This window comes from Suricata suricatta, chromosome 11 (assembly GCF_006229205.1).
Source record: "Suricata suricatta isolate VVHF042 chromosome 11, meerkat_22Aug2017_6uvM2_HiC, whole genome shotgun sequence".
NCBI classification, from domain to species: domain Eukaryota; kingdom Metazoa; phylum Chordata; class Mammalia; order Carnivora; family Herpestidae; genus Suricata; species Suricata suricatta.
The window spans coordinates 65795560-65819641 of NC_043710.1; the positions used below are offsets into that span (position 1 = coordinate 65795560).

The following is a 24082-nucleotide window of genomic DNA, read 5'->3' on the forward strand; positions in this document are numbered from 1 at the left end:
CTTTCACAGTGTATACATATATTAAATCAACATAACGTACATTTAAACGTCTTACGATTTTGTGAATTATACCTCAGTAAAGTTGGAAAAAAATAGAAGACATTTTAAAAAGTTGCCTCTTGGGGCACGTGGGTGGCTCAGTCGGTTAAGCTTCTGCGTTTGGCTTAGGTCATGATTTTGTGGTTCAAGTCTGAGCCCTGCATCGGGCTCTGTGCTGACAGCGCAGAGCCAGAAACCTGCTTCAGGTTCTGTGGCTCCCTCTCTCTGCCCCTCACCCTCTGTGTGTCTCTCTCTCCAAAATACATAAACATTAAAATATGATAAAATAATGAATAAATAAAAAGTTGCCTCTTACCTGTGAGTCTGAGATAAAGAGAAGAGATATAAGATGAAAACAAAGCTCAACAGAGTCCAGACTATATGGATTCCAATACTAGTTAAGTATTTTGGTTTTTTATAAAATATAGTTGTAAGACATTGAGCACTGTTTTTATGTTGCTTTTAATTTTTAGGCATGCATGTGTATGTGTAGAAAAGGAATGGGGAATAAGACTTGCATGAAAAAGAACCCTCTGCCTGCAGTTTGGAAAATGGATTCACAGAGTACACACCAAGAACTATTTCTGTAATTCAAGCAAAAGATGGAAATGTGTATGCAAATAGTCAGTACAGTGTGTTATATACAGTTTTTTCTCAGTTATAAAGTATTCATGATTATCATATCAACTCATCTGAAACAAATGTATTGGGATATTACATTGAAACATATTTCTGTTTCTTATGTAAAGTGAAACTTCCCAGGAAGAAAAATAGCCAATATCTGCCATCCAGATAAAACAAAACCCGACATTAAGCCATGGATCTCAACTCAATGTAAGTGTCTACATCCATCTAACTCTGTTTTGCTATTGTCTGGTGATAACATTCTAAATGAATCATCAGCATTAGATCTAACTAATGTCCTCTTAATAGGACTTTTAATTAGGATAATTATCAAAAGTACTACTTTATGTCAATATCCAGTAATTAGGAGAACATTTTCCTTGGTTCATCTCTTCCTCACCCTCCACATCCATACACACACCTGCCAAAAACTTCATTCAACCATCAGTAACATGGACTGTGTTTATTACTAATCATTGTACTATCACTGTACTAATATAAATGTGAAAAGGCCAAATCTCTGGGTCTTAAAGGTGCTTATACTCTAGTGCTAAATTTTATCCAGTTAAGCTCTATTTTAAATTCAAAATACAAAAAGATATAGAGGATCTGTAACATTCAATAGACACAACAGAGAACACAGTACATTTGGATAAGGGCACAAAATCAGTGAGTGAATAAATTAACATTCTTCCCCATGCCAGAGCAGAAAGGAAGAGTCACATATTTAGTCTTTCTTCCTTGATTAAGCCTCCATTGACTTGTTTTTCTTTTTTAATGCTCTCTAAAATGTCAAATTATATTAAGATTTAGTAGTGAGTGTCAATGTGTTTGATTAGGATAAGTAAATGGAAAATAGAATTCAATCAGCAAAATTATTGGGATTTCACCCTACAAATTACAGAAATTTTAATGCTATTTTAAAACAAATTATGTAACCTTACTCTGCAATCAAGCAGAGTTGATTCTATTTCTTTCTTGTCAACTTCTGTTAGACTTGCACTATATCTAGGCTGTGATAATGATTTATTATAGTGCTTTAACTCATCACAAACCATACTTCTCAGACCTAAATCTTATTACCATTTATGGAAAGATGATTCACTAAACACTAGAAACTTCCACTATGTCAGTGACAATCAAACAAACACAATAGCTGTGTCATCATCACACAAAAACAAAAGTAATATTATAAAGCAAAAGCAGCAAATTCAAATATTCCATCTTCCTTTTTATCTCCTTCAGATAATTCTCTCACATTATTTCACTACCAAATAGTTTACCAATCCTGTATGCCAAGTCCTAGTTGATTCTTGGAAGACCATGTTTCTCTTTCACTGGAGTCAACACATGAACAATTGATCCATAATTGATCTTCTCCTCCTCCCCCTCCTCATCCCTTTCTCCTCCTCCTCCTCCTCCTCGTCCTCTATCATTTTTAACACATCTTATGTGCAAGGCACCATTAAAGATTAAGATAGATATTGTTATTAACCCCATTCTAAAAAATGAGAATACCAAGTCTTAGAGAAAGATGTTTACAAAACTGACAAGATGGTTTAGGGACTGCTGAAATTTACGCAGCCAACAAGTGGTGGAACAGGTGTTTAGTCAGGCCTGTCTGATCCCAGAGCCCAAATTTCCCCCTTTTTTCAAAACAAGATGTTGCTTTAAATTTTGATTAATCTATGGGCAAGTGGATGGCTCAGTCAGTTAAGTGTCTGACTTCGGCTCAGGTCATGATCTCATGGTTCATGAGTTCAGCCCCACATCAGGCTCCGTGCTGGCAGCTCAGAAACTGCAGCCTGCATCAGATTCTGAGTCTCCCTCTCTCTCTCTGCCCCCTGCCCACACACACACTGTCTCTGTCTCTCTCAAAAAAAAAAAATTTAAAAAATATTAAAAATAATAAAATAATAAAATAAAATAAAATTTTATTATTCCTTGCTTACCAGTAGATAGTGACTCCTACCCAAAACTCAGGCACACTAAAATCAAGGGATGTAAAAATAAAGCTGAGCAACAGAAAGAGACATTGTCAATTAAATTACAAACTAAAGACATCACAAACTGAAGTTTAAATATGCATTTAACAACTCTATTTAAAATAAAATAACTAATCCATAAAAAAACCTAGAAGATATAAATAATAATGCTGTCTATTGTCAGGGCTCCTGGGTGGCTCAATCAGTTAAGTGTCTGACATTGGCTTGGGTCATAATCTCACAGTTCCTGAGTTTGAGCCCACACAGGGTTCTCTGATGTCAGTGCAGAGCTTGCTTTGGATCTTTTGTCCCCCTCTCTCTCTGCCCCTCTCCCTCTCTCTCTTTCTCTCACTCTCAAAAAACTAAATACAAAAATAATAATAATAATCCTACCTATTGTGAAAAGCATTCTAAGAATAATATGTAAAGCATCTGTAACCCAAGATAAAAGCACTTTGCACAGCAAATTTAGAGAAACCTTCAAAATATGAAAATTGAATTGCACTGAAAAACAAGTAAAAGTACCCTAAACATTCAGAGGAAAGACAGAGCATCTAGGTGGATAAAACAATATACGCCAAGGAAGGTCAAAAGTAAAAGTAAAGGATGTCTCAGGGAACCACAGGCAAGACAACCCATGAGTGAATTTTACTAATAAAATCAAGCTGGAGATGCAGATGAGGACCAGTCATAGAGGTACAAAATTCCATGCCAAGAATTTTACACTTCGTTTAGGAATAAAAGGGGATGTATTCAAAGCTTTTAGTGGGAAGTTGGTGCATTTATGCTTTAAAAAGAGCATTCTGGCAAGGTTTTTTAGTCATGGAAGAATCTCTAAAAATAAACATTTTCCTTCAAATAATGAAGAAAGGAGGTAATAAAATTAATTTTTTAAATTAATTAATATTTGGGCTAGAATGAGTGAAGTGAATGAGTGAGGTGATAATTGTAGTTAACGCATGTGAAATGTAATAAACTAAATGAAACTAATATGTTTGCAAATCCAGTATGATGTTCATTTTCTATAGTAATTTAGAATTAGGTAATATTTTAGACTCTACACTAAATATCTGAAAAATATGCTACTGAGGTAATGCTTCATTGGACAAGCTTACATATTTTTTTAAATTGAAGTCTGAAATTGCTTTATATTAATTTGACATTAAAATTACAAAACAGTTTTTCAAACATTTACTGAGTGTTATGAATAGAAAGGTTGCTTCTAAACTGCCTGTCTTATTTATATTATAAGCAAATTATTTTCTAACACATATATCAATGCTTTCATACAAAAATATCCCTCATGTAACTTTTCTTCATTGAATATTGCCAACTGACATATTCCATAACACTTGACTCATCTCCTAGTGCTCATGGAAATATTTAACGAAATCAAAATAGCTCACAGTTGCTGCACACCAATTATGTGTCAGACAGTGTGCTAAGCCCTTTAATGTACTAACTCATTTAGTCCTCAGAGTAACACCATGAAATAAATCCTATAATTATCCTCTATTTCATAATAAGGCATAGAAGGTTAAGTAACCTGCAGAAGGACACAAACATGGGAAGTGTAAAGCCAGAATAAGAAACCAAGAACACTAACCAGAAAATCCATGCTTTCAACCAAGTGTTCCATGAAATTAAATCATTTCAATGCACAAAGTGTACACCAAAGTGTATCTCCATCAAACAGTCAGTATGAAGGTCCTAAGTAATCTTTAAAACACCTACGTAAGTCACTTAAAATCACCCATTCAACAACCACTTACTTAATACATTTTTGTGTATCTATAACATGTTAAGTAGTATTCCAGGTACCAGGTGCACAGCAATGAACAAAACAGGCAAAATACTCACATTTACTGTTCTAGTGGAAAAATAAAGATAATAAACAAAAAACATATAATATCAATCCAATATGAAACCAATATATGAATATTTTGAGGAAAAAATAGCTTTCTTTGAAGAAAAATATAGTATGCTCAGTACTGCAAGTATTTACCAGGACACACACACTACCAAAATGGCAACTGGCCAGACATGGTGCCAGAGTTCCCATTCTGCTCAGATGCTCATTCTGAGCAACAGAGTCTGGTTCCATATACGTCTCCTCCTCCAAACTAATGAAAATCCTTTCTGTCTCCCAAAAATCTTATTTCCATTTTCCTAACCCTTCCCCACTTCCAAATGAGGAAAAGCCTAAAAACTGTGATTTATCTTTTATGACTAAGATCAAATCTCATTCTTTTGTGAAGTCTCCTTTGGTCCATCCCTACTTCCTCCTCTGCACTATTCTGTACCTTACACATATTCTTATAATTGTATGCACTATACTATGTTATTTCTTGGTGCACATCTTTATCCTCTACCAGACTGTAAGCATATTCATCTTGTTACATCTACAATCCCTGGCCCTGTCTCTAGGTAGGTACTCAGTAAAGGATGAAAGAATGACAAGGTTGATATAGCTGTGCATGGCTTAATGAAGTAAACAGAATTAGCAGAGGCTGATAAAGATGGATAGGAGTTCAATCATGAATATCCCTATATGCTAGGCCAAGGATTAAATATTTTTTAATAAACTGATAATAAACTGAATAAACAGAAAAAAGCTTTAGATCCTGGTATAACAAGGCCCATCTCTACCATATTATTTAACCACCAGAAAACTTAAATTTCCTTATCTGTTAATAAAGATAACCAATCTTATAGATTTGACATGAGTTTTAAAGGCAATGTTTATAATGTATCTGGCACAGTGCTTGACACATACACAAAACGATGCTGAGTAAACAGTACCTATCATTATTATAAAAATAACATAAGGCCAGGAAGGACATTAATAAATCCATGTTTTAAACAGATCACTCTGTGAGGATATGAAGGATATGTTATCAGAGAAAAGAAACTAAGAGTTGGGAAAATACACAGTATATTATTTTTAAATTCTTCTGAAGAAAACAGATAAATACCTTAACAAAAGAAGGAAGAAATGAGGATGGGACCAAAGGATGAACATGAAAGTTATTTTTAAAATAATGAATAATAATAATAATAATAATAATAATAATAATAATAAATATGGCTCAGTAACTAGTCAGATATGGATACTATTAGATAATCATGAAGAGTTGCTAGAAATAGCAATAGGTTAAAGATTAGATTTTTCATATACACGATGAGGTTTTCTTAATAATGAAAAGATATTTTTAAGAGCATGACCACAAAACCAGTAGCAGGGTGAGAGGTGAATGGTGTAAGCCTGGAGAGAGGTTGACAGATCTCCCTAGAAATCAAAACATGTAAAAATGTTTTAGAAAGCAAGGGTTTGTACCTTCTTGCAAATTAGATGCAAAAGTAAAAAGACATACTAATGAAACATACATGTTTATTTAAGATATTTCCATTAATAAAAAAAAAGCTGGTAGAACTAATCAGCTCTGAAGGTCCACCTGATAAGTTCATGTGAAATATGCCTGATTTGATCAATTCTTAGGGTCTTAACTCCTCAAGTAAAAATTCTGACTTGATTTTTTTAATCTATATGGTTTTCTTCATTTTCTTTTAGTTCCTATTCAAGAGTATTTTTTTAGACAATTCAAGCCACTTAAGTTTCGTGTGGCTTAAAAATACATAACAAATAAATAGCATAAGGAAAGGAAAAGCCCTAAATTATTAGTGATTTTCCTTGTTTAAATTTTATTAGCTCAAGTGACTGCTTACATTAGAAATGAAAAAATCTTATTTTATGTTAAGGAGTCATAACAGTTTTGAAAAAAAGTCAAATAGAATTTTTTTTAAATATGTAAAAATGTACAAATAAGTTTCATTATCACTGGTCAAAAATTGAGGGTCTATCCTAGGACTGAAATAGAAAACTACCTATGCCTTAACTGAAAAACTATTTGGAGGAAAGGATTAAAACTTACATAATAAATAACATCTAATAATATTTTTAAATCTATTGTTCTCTGCTTCAGGATTAACTATTGATGTTTCACTTGAAAATCTCAAAGAACAAAAGTGATAATTTCAATAAATCAGCCTTATAGTTTATTAATAAAATATAGAAAAAATAACACTGTATGACCTTGAAAAAATTACTATACCTCTCTATACCTGTTTTCTCTTCTGAAATTAAAGGAATTATCATTGTTGATCTTTAAGACTCCTTAAAAAGTCTAACATTCTGTTAATCTGTAATAAATTATACAATTAATGTTATAAGAGTTAAAAGTATAAGTCTGGTCTGGACTGGAAACCATGCTATAATAGAAAGAGAGAGGGCATGGAGTAATAAAAATGATAGCTGGACAGTTAATAAATGTTGGAAGTATTCTAGTCATGGTCTGACTTTTTTAATTAGCATATTTTCTTATTTAGAACAGTTTTAGGTTTATAGAAAATGAGATGAAAGTACAGAGAATTCCCATATACTCCCTCACTTCTCTCATTTAATTGGGATATTCACATATATACACATACTATGAAGTTTCCATTATATTCATTGATCTGAATTTCAATGAACCAAATGGAAGTAAAACCTCCTTGGAAAAGACAAGACACTGAGAGAACGGGTCCTTTAGAGAAAAATGTAGACAGTTGGTTCTGAGACTTCTTTGAAAAAAGAAAACTTCTATGGTTACATAACAAGCAATTTAGCAAATACAAATTAAATGTACTAAGTTCTATGCCGGTTGCTAAGGTGGACTGAGTAATGGTCCCTCAAATATGCTCATGCCCAAATATCCAAAACAACATAGTTTACCTCATATGCAAAAGGGACTTTACAGATGTGATTAAAGATTCTGAAATGGGAGATTATCCTGGATTAACTGGTAGGCCCAATGTAATCACAGTAGTCCTTAAAAAAGGACCTCAAAAAAAATTAGAATGAGAGAAGGCACAAGGGTAATGGAATAGGAGACTGGAGTGATACACCTTGAGATGTAGGAAGGAACTATAAATCACAGATAGAGATCGCCATTAGAAGATAGAAAAGACAAGGAAATGGATACTCTCCTCAGAGTCTCCAGAAGGAACTACTTCTGCTGACAAGTTGACTTTAGCCCAGCAAAAATAATTCAAGATTTCTAACATTCAGAATTATAAGAAATTAATTTGTGTTGTTTTAATCCACTAAGTTTGTGTAATTTATTACAGCAGCATTAGGAAATTAGTCCAGTTGGAAAGTAAGAAACCATTATATAAAGACCCTCCCATGGACTAGGCACTAAGATAAGAATTTTCTCAAGGCATAGTTCTTATTTACACAGAAACTAGGAACTAGTTTCTAGACAGACACAAAGCTTCAGTGAATTTATGATTCCCTCATCAGTTGGGAAAATACTTATACCTGAGATACAAAACATTAACACTCCTTTGTTGACATGAGAATTTTAAAAACCTCAAACAATCTCAACATTCAGCGTGAAAAATCAGCAAACTCATTTGGTGGCGTCTTTTTAGTAGGTAATGCTTTTTAACAATGAGATTGCTTCAGAAATCTAAGTCAAAATGCCTGGGGGAAAAATGTTTGCATATAATTGGACTTAGATCAAAACTTGAATAAAATAAGCATTGTCAGATAAAGTGTTTTAAATTTAGAATACAAATAATATGATATATGTGGATAGTGATGTTCTTAATACAACATAAGAGATATTTGTATGCTCAGTCCATCTGGATACACAGAAAACTTGCAGGCACTATGCAAAAATAGCATATATGAAAATCCAGGCTAACAATAATGAAGACCTATAGAGATTCTAAGTTCACTTTCTGTAACCTCTTCAGTGGGAGAAACAATAGTGATGGCTATACACTGTAACTTATAATGTGGCAAGGAACCTAGAAAGAAGGATCTTTGAGGCAAAAGAAATCAGTAGCCATAAATGTTTTCTGTTTCCTCTAAACCAGTGGCAACCTGGACAACTATACTGGACGTCCCTCTGACTGAGGCAGGCGCATGCTGAGAACTTACTTGTACTTCAGTTCCATGCATGTGATACTGTACTAAAACTTTCTGATTTAATTGTGGTATTCCTGTTAGATATATCAGGAAGCAGATGTGCTTCTTATTAGGTCTGTTCTGCAAATATATTTTTAAACACACAAAAAGTACCACTCAAGTAAATATATTAGCTTAACAACAGATTTTCATGAAACCCACTTATAATGATCTATTCAATGTTAACCAACCATACCAGAACACAGGTTTCATGAGGGCAGGGACCTTGTCCATCTTATTCACCACTGAATTCCCAGAACCACACACAATGTCTCAAACACTGTAGGCTTCCAATAGGAGTATAAAATTTTATAACCACCATGTAAAACTGTTTGAAAACTTATAAATTTAAACATACATCTACCTTATAACTAGGGAGACTCAGGTTTCTAGAGATTTGGGGCTTTCCATTCCAAAATGAAAATAGTCTCAAAATAAAATAATAGAATAGGATAATAAATGAAATAAAACAAAATAAAGTCTCAAACATATAGAGTTAGCTGGCTACCTGCCTATAACTGAGCAATTCTGTTCTTTGAGACATACCCAAGATAATTAAAGCATATGTCCACAAAATATAAACAATGTTCACAACACATTTATAATAGCAAGAACCTGGAAATTATCCAAATTTCCATCAATAGGAGAATGAATAAACAAATTGTGATGAATTCACACAATGAAAAAAATAAAAACTAATATATACACTAACACATATAAATCTTAAAAACTGTATTGAGTTAAAGAAACTAGGTCCAAGTTAATATTACTCTTTAATTTTCTTATGTGAAGATCAAGAACAAGCAAAACTAATATCTGGTTATAAAAAACAAAACAATAATTGCCTCTAGATGGACATAGTATTGACTAGAAGGAGATGAGGAAAGATTCTGGGAAAATTAAAATATTCTGTTTTTGTGTCTTGATGGTAGTAGTGGTACACATTTAATAAATGTACACACATTTTGTACTGAAATCAGGAATGAGATAAAGGTCTTCACTATCTCTATCTATCCAACATTGTAATGGCTATCTCACCAGTACATTAAAGCATAATAAAGAAATAAAGTGCATAGGGATTTTAAAAAATATATATAAAATTGTCATTAGAGAAAATTTCTGACAAATTTATCTTCAAAATACAATTGACCCTTGAACAACACCAGGCTTGAGGCACCAATCCTCCACACAGTCAAAAATCCACATATAGCTTTTGATTCTCTGAAAACTTTACTACTAATAGCCTATTGTTGAATGGAAGCCTTACTGATAACATAAACAGCTGATTAACAAATTTATGTGTTGTATGTATTATGGACTATGTTCTTTCAATAAAGTAAACTAAATTCAAAACTGTTATTTTAAAAAATCATAAGGAAGAGAAAACATATGTATAGTACTGTATTTATTTTAAAAATTTGGGACTGCCTGGGTGGCTCAGTCAGATAAGACTCCAACTCTAGTTTCGGCTTAGGTCATGATTCACAATTTCATGAGTTCAAGCCCCACATTCTTTGAGACATACCCAAGATAATTAAAGCTCCGTGCTCTATGCTGACACTGTGGAGCCTGCTTGGGATTCTCTCTCTCTCTCTCTCTCTCTCTCTCTCTCTCTCTCTCTCTCTCCCTCTCTCCCTCTCTCCCTGCCCCTCACCCACTCATGCTGTTTCTGTCTCTCTCAAAATAAAGAACATTAAAAAAAATTTTTTCTAATGCTTTATTTACTTTTGAGAGAGAGAGAGAGAGAGAGAACAGGGGAGGGTTAGAGAGAGAAAAAGATACAGAATCTGAAGCAGACTCCAGGCTCTGAGCTAGCTGTCAGCACAGAGTGTGACATGGGGCTTGAAACCACAAACCACCAGGTTATGACCTGAGCCGAAGCAGACGCGCAACCGACTGAGCCACCCAGGCACCCCAAAGAACATTATTTTAAATCTATGTATAAGCGGACCTATATATTTCCAACTCATGTTGTTCAAGCGTCAACTATATATGCAGAATCCTGAGAGATTTCTACTTCCAAACAAAACAGAGTAACAAGGACCATATTTAATTGCTAAATTGAAACAACTAAAACTTGGAGCAAAAAAGAAATGGAACAACTACTTTTCAAGGCATTAGAAAAGGCAATAAAAAACAGTGGTCCTTAAAACCAGAAATACAGACAAAATTTTTAAAAAGACAAAGAAAAAAAGACACGTTATACATAGGGAAACAAAAATTAAGAATGACAGCAGACTTCTCATCAGAAATAATATAAGTCAGAAGACAGTAGCACATCTTTGAAAACCTGAAAGAAAAAAGTTAACCTAGAATTCTATACCCAAAAATATCTTCCAAAAATATAAAAAAGGACATACAAAGGCTGAAAGAATTCATCACCTACAGAATCACACAATAAGAAATATTAAAGAAAGACCAACAGCAACTACATGTAAAGAAATGAAACTGGACTACTTTCTTATATCATACTCAAAAATAAACTCAAAATGTATTCTAGACCTAAATAAAGAACCTGCCTGAAACCATAAAGCTACTAAAACAAAACATAGGCGGTAATTTCTTGGACATAGACCTTACCAATAATGTTCTAGATCTGTTTCCTCAGGCAGGAAAAGAAAAGCAAAAATAAATAAGTGAGATTATTTCAAACTAAAAAGTTCTGCACCAAGAAGTACATCAGCAAGAAGACAAACCAACAACCTACTGAATAGAAGAAAATATTTGCAAATAATATACTCAATAAAAGGTTACTCTACAAAATACATAAAGAATTCATACAAACAACATAAAACAAAAACAAAAAAAAATCCAGTTAAAAAATGGGCAAAAGACTTGAATAGGCATTTTTCCAAAGAAGACATACAGATGGCCAGCAGACACATGAAAAGATTCTCAACATCACTCATTATCAGGAAAATGCAAATCAAAACCACAATGAGATATCACCTTACACTAGTCAGAATGGCTAGTATCAAAAAGACAAGAAATAACAAGTGTTAGTGAGGATGTAGAGAAAGAGAACTCTCATGCACCAATGGTGATGGGAATGTAAATTGATTCAGACCCTATGGAAAACAAAAAATAGAAATGCCATCAACCCAAAAACTCCACTTCTGCATATTTATCCAAAGAAAATGAAAAGGCTAATTCAAAAATATATTTGCACCCTGATGGTTATTGTAGCATTATATACAATACCCAAGATACGTAACCCAACAGACTTCACAGATGAATGGATAAAGAACACGTGTGTATGCTCACATGCACGTGCACACACACACACACACACACCACTGTAATATTACTCAGCCATAAATAAAAATGAAACCTTGCCATTTAAGACAACATGGATAGACCTAGAAGGTATTATGCTAAGTGAAATAAGTCAGACAAAAAAGGACAAATACTACATGATTTCATTTATATGTGGTATCCAAAAACAAACAACAAAAAAAGAAATGAACATGCCAAAAAAAACGAAAAAAGAAAGAAGCAGAAACAGATTCACACATACAGAGAACATATTAGTGGTTGCCAAAGGAAAGAAGAGAAGAGGGTAAAGGGATGAGCAAAACAGAAAAAAGAGATAAAGATGTACAAACTTCTGATTATAAGTAAGTTATGGAGATGAAATATACAGCATAGGGCATACAGTCAATAATATTAGTGTAATTCTGTACAGTGACAGATGGTAACTACACTTATTGAAGTGAGCATTTCATAACGTATATAACTGTAAAATGACTGTGCTGTACACCTGAAGCCAATATATTTATTGCATGTCAACTATTCTTCAATAAGGAGGTCCATGATACCATAAGAAAAATGATATCATAGAGAAATCTGGCTTTACACAAAGAATGAAGAGCACTAGCAATGGCGACTACATGAGTAAATATAAAAGAATTTTTTATTGTTAAAACTATATGCTGAATCCAACTCTATCTCTCTACTTCCTGTGCTACCTACCACCCTAATCCAGACTACAATTTAACTCACATGGAGTTTTATAATAACTTCCTAAACGTTCTTTCCAATTCTGTCTCTACACTCCTACTTTATATTCTCAAAAGAGGAAATAGAGTGACTCATTCAAAACTTAAGTCTGATCATGTGACTTTTCTATTAAACTATCCCAGCAGCTTCCAGATTTGTTTTTTTGTTTGTTTGTTTGTTTGTTTTCAGATAAAAACTAATGTCCTTTTACCCTACAACCCAGCAATTGCACTACTATGTATTTATCCAAGGGATACAATCATGCTGTTTTGAAAGGACACATGAACCCCAATGTTTATAGCAGCACTGTCAACAATAGCCAAAGTATGGAAAGATCCCAAATGTCCATCGATGGATGAATGGATAAAGAAGTTGTGGTATATATATATATACACAATGGAGTATTACTTGGCAATCAGAAAGAATGGGATCTTGCCATTTGCAACTACGTGGATGGAACTAGAGGTTATTATGCTAAGCGAAATTAGTCAATCAGAGAAAGACTAATATTATATGACTTCATGCATATGAGGACTTTAAGATACAAAACAGATGAACATAAGGAAAGCAAAAATAATTTAAAATAAAAACGAGAGAAACAAAAACATTCAGAGACTCTTAAATATGGAGAACAAACAGAGTTACTGGAGGGATTGTGGGAGAGCGAGATGGGCTAAATGGGTAAGGGGCATTAAGGAATCTACCCTTGACATCATTGTTGCACTGTATGCTAACTAACTTGCATGTAAATTTTAAAATTAATTTTAAAAAAACAATGTATTTTCAACGATCTTTAAGACCCTACAGTACCCTAACTCAACTACCTGTCTGATCTCATCTCCTACCACACTCTCCTCCATTCTCTAGCCACAGTGGCCTTCTTCCTGCCCCCAAAAAAGACAATCATACTTCTGCCTTTAGGGCTTTTGTATTTGTTATTTCCTGTGCCTAGGAATAAGAAATGATCTCCAAATAAATAGTAAACATCAAAATACAATACTCGGTAATTCTAATTTAGGCCCCTATAGCATTAGGAATTAAATCACTTTTTATTAATATAATTAAAGCTGATAGAAGACAAACAAAATATATATATTTTATCTACTGTTTATTCTGTAATTCTCCTGACACTATCACACAAATAGAAATATATGGGCAATGATCTTAAATAGGGATTTCACCAACAATAGATATTCAAATGGAGAACAAACATATGAAAAGGTAATCAGCTTTATTCATTGTAAAGGAAATGCAGAACAAAATTTGATGAGATACAATCATATCCACATTAGAGTAACAAATATTAATAAAGCTTATCATGCTTTCAAGGATGTATAGCAACAGGAATTTACATACATTCTGAAAATGCTGTAAATTGGTACACTTTGAAGAACAGTTTGTTATTTAATCCCACATTTGATTTTATGCACAACTCATAAACCAGCAATTTTACCCCTAGAACCCCCCATGAGTAATACTGCAGCAGTAAATAATTCCCCAAAATCCCAGTAGTTTCACAGACATGTAACTGTGCAAATGCATAGTGCCTTGAACTTAGAAGGCCACCATGCTTAGTTTAATGCTCTTTTGCAACTGTCTTGAAATTCTTAATAAATGTTAAACAAGGGACCCCACATTATCACTCTGCACGGTCCCCACAAATAATACACCTCGTCCTGTTTCTAGGCATATCATTAATAGAACTGTGTGCATATGAGTACCAAGGAATACATACAAGAATATTCATAACAATAAAACTAGAAATAATTTACATTTTTAACAATAGACTGGATAAATTATAAGACACTCACACAATGAAATACTATACAATAATAAAAATAAGTATAGCTGTATGTAGCTAGATACAAATTAGTCTCATATGATGTCAAGAGAAAAGAAGCAATGCACATTAGAATATCTTCTATTAGCTCTTATTTAATTGATGTACACAAATAAGCAAAACTAATATATAGTATTAAAAGTCAGGATGGTGGTTATTTAGGGGGAGAAAGGAAACAGTAATTATTGGGAGGATACACAAGAAGATTTCTGAGGTCTGGCAATGTTCTATTAAACTTGATCAGTGTTCTACACTCAGTAATGTCGTATTACTTGACCTTTACCTCACACTACACAAAATCAATTTTTGTTCAGCAAAAAGAAAAAAGAAAAAGAGAAAGAAGAAAAAAAAACTGACATTGATTTTGTGCATGGTGTGAGATAGGGATCAAGCTTACATTTTTTTTCATTATGCCAATCAATAAACGAACCACTATTAGTTGGAAAGAATATTCTTTGCCCAGAGTTCTGCAATGCTAAGTTTTGCCATAAATCAGGTCTTCATAGGTGTTTGGTTCTACTCCTGGACACTCTGTTCAGTTCCACTAGTCTATTTACCTATTTTTGTGCCAAGAATGTATGTCTTCATTAGTACAGTTTTTAAGTTGGTCTTTATACCCAGTAGAATAAGTTCTACAACTTTATCCTTTTTTCAAAGAATTGTGGTTTTACAGGCCCCTTGTATTTTTCATATATATTTTAGAGTCAACTCGCTAATTTTATACACACATACATGTGCACACCTTTGCTGAGAGGTAGTTTGCAAGTTGTCAGATCGTTTCTTTCCATGTTGACAAATGTAAAAGCATATAGCTAGCTGGAGCTTCCCTCGATCTAGGTACTTGAGTGAGATCAATGTAAAGAAGCATCCACACTTCCACCCTCCAGTTCTCCCAGTGTCACTGGTTAAAGAGGCTGTCTTTTTTCCATTGGATATTCTTTCCTGCTTTGTCAAAGAGTAATTGACCATACATTTGTCCAATGTGTCTGGCTCTGGGTTCTCTATTCTATTCCATCAGTCTATGTGCCTATTTCTGTGCCAATACCATACTGTCTTGATGATGACAGCTTTGCAGTAGAGGTTCTCTTCTGTTTTGGTTTTCTTCTTCAATATTACTTTGGCTATCAGGGTTTCTTTGTGGTTCCATATGAATTTTAGGATAGTTTGTTCTAGCTTTGAGAAGAATGCTGGTGCCATTTTGATTGGATTGGATTGAATGTGTAGATTGCTTTGGGTAATAATGACATTTTAATAATATTGATTCTTCTGATCCATGAGCACGGAATGTTTTTCCATTTCTTTGTGTCTTCTTCAATTTATTTCATAAGCTTTCTTTGATTTTCATTGTAAAAGTCTTTTACAACTTTGGTTAGGTTTATTCCTAGTTATTTATGGTTTTTCGTGCAATTGTGAATGGGATCAGTTTCTTGATTTCTCTTTCTATTGCATCATTACTGGTGTATAAAAATGCAACTGATTTCTGAACATTGAATTTGTACCTTGTGACTTTGCTGAATTCATGGATCAGTTCTAGAAGGCTTGTGGTGGAGTCAGTTGGGTTTTCCATGTAGAGTATCATGTCATCCACAAAAAGTGAAAGTTTGACTTCTTTGCTGATTCTGATGCCTTTTATTTCCTTTTGTTGTCTGACTGCTGATGCTAGGACTTCCAGCACTATGTTAAACAACAGTGGTGAGAGTGGGCATCCTCATCGTGTTCCTGATGCAGTTATGCATTTTATGCTCCCAGACAAGGAGATGAGCTGGACTTTGTTTACTAGTCAAGTAATGCATCCTCACACGAGACATTCAGGAGAACTATGATCCATTTGCTTTACATACAGTTTCCACCTTCTCTTTAAGCCAAGTACCCTAAGGGGTAGAGTTGTCCAGAAAGTGTGTTTTTCTAATAGATACATTCAGTCTAGCAGAGTCCCTGAGTTTGTCTATCATTAAAGTTGGCTTTGGTTCTGCTTTGTTCTGGCTACAATTCTCATGCTTCTTTTTTGCAACTTACCAGTTCATTGCCAAGATCACTTTCATGAGTCTATTTGCCTGAGGCTGTGTCACATATAGTAAAACTGCTCTGAACCTCTGTTCATTACACAATTGTGATACACTACAATTTTTAATTCATACACTTGGACTCCATTATATTTCAATTTCCTAAACTTGATCCCTTGAGAGGAATGAATTGGAGGACAAGTCTCTCCAGAGGCTTCCTGCCCTCCCTTTACTGCCATGATATATAAATTTAAAAAATTAGACCAAGATTTTCTAGAAATACAATAATTAAAATAACTCTTAAAATAAGGTGTTCTTTAATATTCAGTGAAATCATTTATAAAAAATTATTGCAACTATTTTAAAATGCCAAGAATATGAAGTCATATGATCATTATTAATATAAGAAGTATATTTATACTTTATACTGGGCTGGCTGGGTGGCTTAATCAGTGAAACAAGTCTGAAACTGTCTTTGACAGAAAGAAAAGTAGGAGTGCAAAAGCACAGAAGTACAATAAAGTGAGTCTGTTACTGAATCAGCTTTCATGGGGCCAGAGGAATAAGGGAAAGACACAAACTGAGAGAAAAAATGAGAAAGGAAGACTTCCTCTCCCTGGAGTTGATAACAGTCACATAATCTTTGAGTGGATTATATTAATGTCACAATAACCCTATGATACAGATGCTAATATTTTCCCTATTTTAGAGATGATAGATGAATAAACTAAGAAACAGAAATGGTAATCAACTTTCCCAAAGCCACAAAGGTAGAATTTTGAAATATCTGATGCCAGAATCTGGGTATTTATCTACTGTACCCTACCTACTGCATCCAAGAAGAGATCCAATAAAAGAAACAAAACTGTTTTGATTTACTGAGTTATATTTATATAGAATAAGAGAAGATTTTTGAATGTCAGAATCCCTAACTTTTCTAGGTTCTCACTTACATGGCCTCCTACATTATGCAGAATATGCATGAAAAAGTGCTCCTAAGTGTGGAATATAAGCACAATTTAAAAAGCAAACTAATGTTTAGTATATTTTTCCACTGCTACCATTTCTTTGAGGATTGAAATATCCAGAAAAGTGAAACACCCTGAAAGTTAATGGCTTTAGCAAAGCATCTTGGAAGATTTTCTGAGACTAGTTTCCCTGTCTTTATTACACACGAGAATCAGGCAGGCTTCAAGGCTTAGTGTTTCTGCCACAAATCACCTACTGCCATCCTCTATGCTGCCTTGTAGAAATTCTCATTCAGAAATACTATGCGTTCATTTGTTTTTATATCCCTTTCTTCCACATTTAAACAGATATTTATACGCTGAAATTACATGAGCATCATAAACCAGACAATGATACCCATAAGGAATGGTCTACAGATGAAACATCATAATTTCCTGTGCAATAATATTCAGATAGGCAGTATTGTCATACCCCAGCCCCTTTCTTTTTAACTTGGTATGTCAATACCACTTTCAGAAAAGAACACTCTTCTCGTTTTAAAGAGTAAAAAGGCAAACATTCTTTATATATCAAGGACCCTATTATGAAGGGTCCTTAGTAGATAACTGATCCCAGTAATTAATTTCTGTCAAAAATAAAACTCATCATTTTAATGTCCCACATCTCTTTCCAACTTTACATTAAGCTAAAGATTCCATAGGGAAAAATAAATAAATTCATTTTATTACTTATAATATATAATTTATAACCAGGTTAATTTGGAGTATATAAAAATAAATTGCATGGTAAAACTTCAGAGAGGCCCAAAGTGCCTTACTGTGATTTTATTTTTAATTGGCTATGGTGTGTTTCTGGTTTCACATGCTTTGGAGTAGAGGTTAGAACAAGGTTCTGACTCATGGCCAGAGATAGTAGAAGAAGGGGAGTAGATCATAGGGAGCTGTGTAGACTACACCAAGGAATTTATACCTTTTTGTCTGCTTTGTAGTATGATACTACAGAGTGTTTCACTGGGTTTTATATGGGTAAAAATGAGAATCATTCCAGACACTGTAGATATTATAAACATTATAGTATCACAGACATCACTCTGTTTTTACTTCTATAACAATCACACCGAGTACACAGAGGTTTGCTCTTAATAATATGTGTTGAGTAAACTGCTTGGATGAAAAGAGATATTTTTAAAATTTCATATTTTAAAAGTTTGAATGTGGAAAAACCAAAACTTTCATACACTGCTGGAAGGATTATGCAATGGTGAAACTACATAGAAAACAATTTGGCAGTTGCTTAAAAAGCTAGACGTAGGGGCACCTGGGTGACTCAGTCAGTTGAACATCTGACTTCAGCTCGGGTCATGATCTCACAGTTTGTGGATTCAGGCCCTACGTTGGGCTCTGTGCTGGCAGCTCAGAGCCTAGAGCCTGCCTCGGATTCTGTGTCTCCCTCCCTATGCCCCTCCCCTGTTCACACACTCTCTCTCTCAAAAATAAACAAACATTAAAAAATTTTTTTCATAAAAAGTTAAATATAGACTTACCATATGAACCAGCTATTCCACTCCTAGTAATATATCCAAGAGAAAAGGAAACGTAAGTTTCCACAAAAATTCTGTATAAGAATGTTTGAAACATTATTCGTAATAGCCAAAATGTGGGAACTACCCAAATTTCCATCAACTGATGAATAGATAAATAAAATGTGGCATATCATCATGATCATGAAGTATTATTTGCCCATAAAAAGTAATAAAGAACTGATACATGATATAACATGAGAAAACCTTGAAAACATTATCAAGTAAAGGAGGACTGTCACAAAAGGCCATATATTATACGGCTCCATCTATACAAAATGTTCGGAATGGGCAAATCTATTAAGACACAAAAAAATATTAACAGTCTCCAGGGAATGGACTGAAGGGAAAGTGAGGAGTGCCTGATAATGGGTATAGTAATTATTTGGGGGGTTATAAAAATATTCTGGAATTCGAGAGTGATGACAACCACACCTCTGTAAATATATTAAAAGTCAATGAATTGTACACTTTAAAAAGATTAATCTTAAAGCTGTTACCCAAAAAATAATCATTAAGAAGAGTCTGATATGCCTATAGCACAAGGGTTATAAGTGAGAAAGCAAGAAAGACAGGTTGGAACTACATTATAAAAAATACAATTACTCTAATGTGCCATCCTGAGAAGCCTTTACGTCATCCTATGAGTAGTGGAAGGCAGTGAAATAAATATTCACAACAGATTCAGAAAGATAAATTATTGAGAGCACTGCTAATCTAAGTAGAAATGATATAACTAATATTTACATATATAACTTTAAATTACAGTGTGGGACTTTAATTTACATATTGAACTATTTCGCTCATTTTTAATGACCTCACAGAATTTAGAACTACAAAGTACACATAAATAATTCAGACCAATTTTCTCATTTAACTGAGCCTAGAAGAGTAACTTATTGTTCAATGTCATATTGCTAATGGGCATCACTGTTCATAAATATGTTTTATCCTTAACTAATACCTGTTATTATAGTATATGCCAATGGGTTGTATAAAAATTGGGTCAGTTGAATAGACACTTCTCCAAAGAGGACACCCAGATGGCCTACAGGCACATGAAACGATGCTCAGCATCACTATCATAAGGGAAATACAAATCAAAACCACACTGAGATACCACTTCACACCAGTCAGAGTTGCTAAAATGAACAAATCAAGAGAATGGAGATGCTGGCGAGGGTGTGGAGAGACGGGCACCCTTCTACACTGTTGGTGGCAATGTAAACTGGTGCAGCCGCTCTGGAAAACAGTGTGGAGGTTCCTCAAAAAACTATCAATACAACTCCCCTATGACCCAGGATACAGAAGTGCTGATGCATAGGAGCACATGTACCTCAATGTTCACAGTGGCACTTTCTACAATAGCCAAATCATGGAAAGAGCCTAAATGTCCATCACCTGGTGAATGGATCAAGAAGATGTGGTATATATACACAATGGAGTATTACATGGCAATGAGAAAGAATGAAATCTGGCCATTTGTAGGAAAGTGGATGGACCCCAAGGGGGTCATGCTAAGCGAATTAAGTCAGGCAGAAAAAGATAGATACCATATGTTTGCACTCATAGGTCTAACAGAAGAAACCTAACAGAGGACCATAGGGAGAGGAAGGGGGAAACAGAGCTGGGTAGAGTGAGGGACACAAATCATGAAAGACTATTGAATACTGAAAACGAACCATGGACTGAAGTGGGGGGAGGGAAGGGGGTGATGTCATGGTGGGGGGCACTTGTGGGGAAAAGCACTAGGTGTATTGTGGAAATCAATTTGAAAATAAACTATTAATAAAAACTGGGTCAGTAAATGACTTAGAAAATGTTCATCAAATCCTTTGAGATGGCTTATAAAACTACTACTGATTTGACATTTGGAATGGAACAATTAGTAGGGTAAGTGTAAAAAGTACACAGATTTGAATTCATAGAAAATGACTTTGAAGGTTAAAAGTTGATCTATCATTCTCTATTCATAAAAAATAGTGATCATGTCAGCCAAATTCTGCATTATGAATTCAGTACACCTTTAGTTCTATCCCTCCCATTGTTTTGTAATTATTCCATATCTCCTAACATTAGGCTTCTTGTTGAATTGCTAATAAAATCCAAGAAATTCCTGAAAATTTTACTCAGATGTAAATGGAATTATTTTGGTTGTTTCTGTCTCTGCTTTTAAAAAATCATGATATGAAACAGTGTGCTGTTACTGAAAGCCCCACAGACGTCTCAGCTTGATACCTGAAGTAATTTAGAGGACTAATGGAAAAAAAAACTGTGACTGCGTTACAGCTAATATATTTACAACAACTTTGGAATTGAGGAAACCCACCCACACATGTGTGCCCACAGAGGAAGAGAAATAAATTATTTTCAAAATAGCAGCTATTTTTTGTCCCACTACTGCTTTCATCTCATTTCTTTTTCCTTTCAATTCTCCTCATTTTAAGTAACTTCAATAAGATTTTAGCTACAATTCTAAATTTACTTCAGAGTTCAACCTAACTAGGAATTATACCAAAGGAAATGAGCCAATTCCATTGTTAAGCCAACTCCTGGAACTACATTATGCTGAAGAATACCCCCACACAAAATTGTATGTACAAACTGACTTGCAAACAAATGGAATGATACCTATGTATTTAATGAGTCAATGAACCATACAAGGTACTATGAAGCTAAAATTGAATAAAATAAGAAATTATTGTTTGTTGGAAAGGAAATTCATGAGTGAGATTTCATCTTTGAAAGTAAATATTCACATCTTCTATATCAGCTATTTTTTCATTTATAAGCTTGCATAATATATGCAAAGTAGGAATAAAACTGACCTATTACCTCTGAGTTTAAAGTTCTCCAAGGTCTCTTATAGATCTTAAATTCTATAATTCTATGAGTCTTTATTCTTCCTTTCTGTGTCATAGCACAATCATTTGACATGATATTTCATAGCCAAAAATGTCAAAGTAAATAATTTCAACACTGAATTATTGTTTTAAAGAGTAAAAGCCAGCACCAGCCCAAAGATATTTAATAAGAAATGAAAATAGTCAAATTTATCAATCAGAAACATATAAGATATGTGGTACATATGTGTTTGTATATGTGTAAATTTAAATGTTTATAAGAATATCCATCCAAATGTTACTATCTCTAGGTGATATTACTGTTAAGTATAGCTATAAATGATTGACTCTCTTCCTTATGGTTTTCTATATCTGAATATTTCACAATAAAAATACATATTTTGTAAGTATGGGAAAAAAGCATTTCCCATCTAAAATATAAAAAAGACTAAAAAAAGAAGGTAATATAAGGGAGTGTGCCATCTTTGGTGAGTGTTTCCACTAACACCAAGATTTATCTTGTCCATGAGACAGAGATGGTCAGTCATATGGTTAAACTTGACATTGTCTCTTGGATTAATTAGATAGGGTGGGGGTAAAGGGCAAAAGCAAATAAGTATCCCTCTGACCTTCTAAGTGCTGTCAGGTTGTCTGGCACACAACCAAATATAGGAACAATAAAAGTTCCTTAGAGTCATGTTTAGAGATGTAAGTGGATGAGCTAGATGGCCCATAAAGGTGGAATGGATCAAAGCTGGAACATATATATGAAAGTTTTCCTTCCAAGAGTGGCAACTGGCTGGTTTGGATAAAGTAATCACATCCCTGATATCCTGCATCATAAGAGGCATCCTCCTACTTATGAAATAAATATAAACATTTATGAAAATATTCTTATTTATGAAAATAAAAAGGCTCAATCTTAGAGCTCAAGGCAATGGTAAGAACATCCATCACTGGTATGTGTTGTGAATGGAAAAGAGAAGTCTCTGTGAGAAATCAAAACTCCAATCCTACACAACCAATGAGCAGCAAGAATCCCAAAACAAGAGATTTTTAAAAATTGGCTCAAACAGTGGGACTCCTGAAGTTCCCAACAAAAATAAATACAAAGCTCATCTCTAAGGATATTTCCACAACACATAAGACTTATCAGGAAAAACAGACATCTGATAAAGATTAATTCATAAAGTTTACAAATCATACGAGAACCAGATTCACCAAAATGGAGAGTCAACTGACATAACAAATAGGTAAAGTAGCACTTCCTCCCCAAAAGAGAAAAATTTAGAAAACAGAAGGGTAATTATTTTAAAAGCTAAAAGAAGAAATAGAAACATATCCAGAAAAGAAACTCATGATAAAGAATGGATTTCTTAAAAATAGAATATCTAAAAATAAAACATATCAAAATTTTAAAAATCTCAATGTATAGAATAGGCAGATTAGATATAGGTGAAGAGAAAATTATTACTTGGGAAGATACATTTAAGAAAATCAGCAAGAATGCAATACCATAAAGACTCAGAAAATACAACTGAGAGATGTGAGTCATGAAAGACAGAATAAGAAAGGCAGTCACATGTCTATTTAAATAAAATTTCTGGGGCATCTGGGTGGCTTAGTTTGTTGAGCATCCAACTCTTGATTTTGGTTCAGGTCATGATCTCATGGGTCATTGGATAAAGCCCCATGCTGGACTCTTCACTGAGAGCCTGCTTGGGATTTTCTCTCTCTGTCTCCCTCTGACTCTCTCTCTTTCTCTCCTCAAAATAAATAAATATTTTAAAAATAAATTTAAAAAAATAAAAGTTCCAAGAAAGGATAAGAAAAATAAAATATTAAAAAGATAATAGCTAAGAATTTGGCATTACTGATTTTTAAAATGATCAGATTCAGGAATAAATGCATCCCATGGAACAATTTAAAAAGAAATCTACACCTAGATACATTATTGAGAAAAAACAGGTAGTCAAAGACCAAAAATAATGCTAAACACAACCTCGGAGAAAAGAAGCATTGACTACAAATGAGAAAAACAATAAAATGGAAAGTAGCCTAATCATTATTTCATTTATTTATAAATATATCTGGAATGCAAGGCACTATTCTAGGCCCTGGCAATACAGCTGTGAACAAATCAAAACAAAAAAATAAGAACAGAATAATATTTGCAAAGTACAAATAT

At 33.8% G+C, this 24082-nt stretch overlaps 1 protein-coding gene across 1 annotated transcript in view; it reads right to left on the reverse strand.

Annotated features, from left to right (window-relative positions):
- The window catches only part of DLG2 (discs large MAGUK scaffold protein 2), a 1964578-nt gene that overhangs the window by 1874974 nt on the left and 65522 nt on the right, over positions 1–24082 (reverse strand). The gene's annotated exons all lie outside the window — the stretch shown is intronic.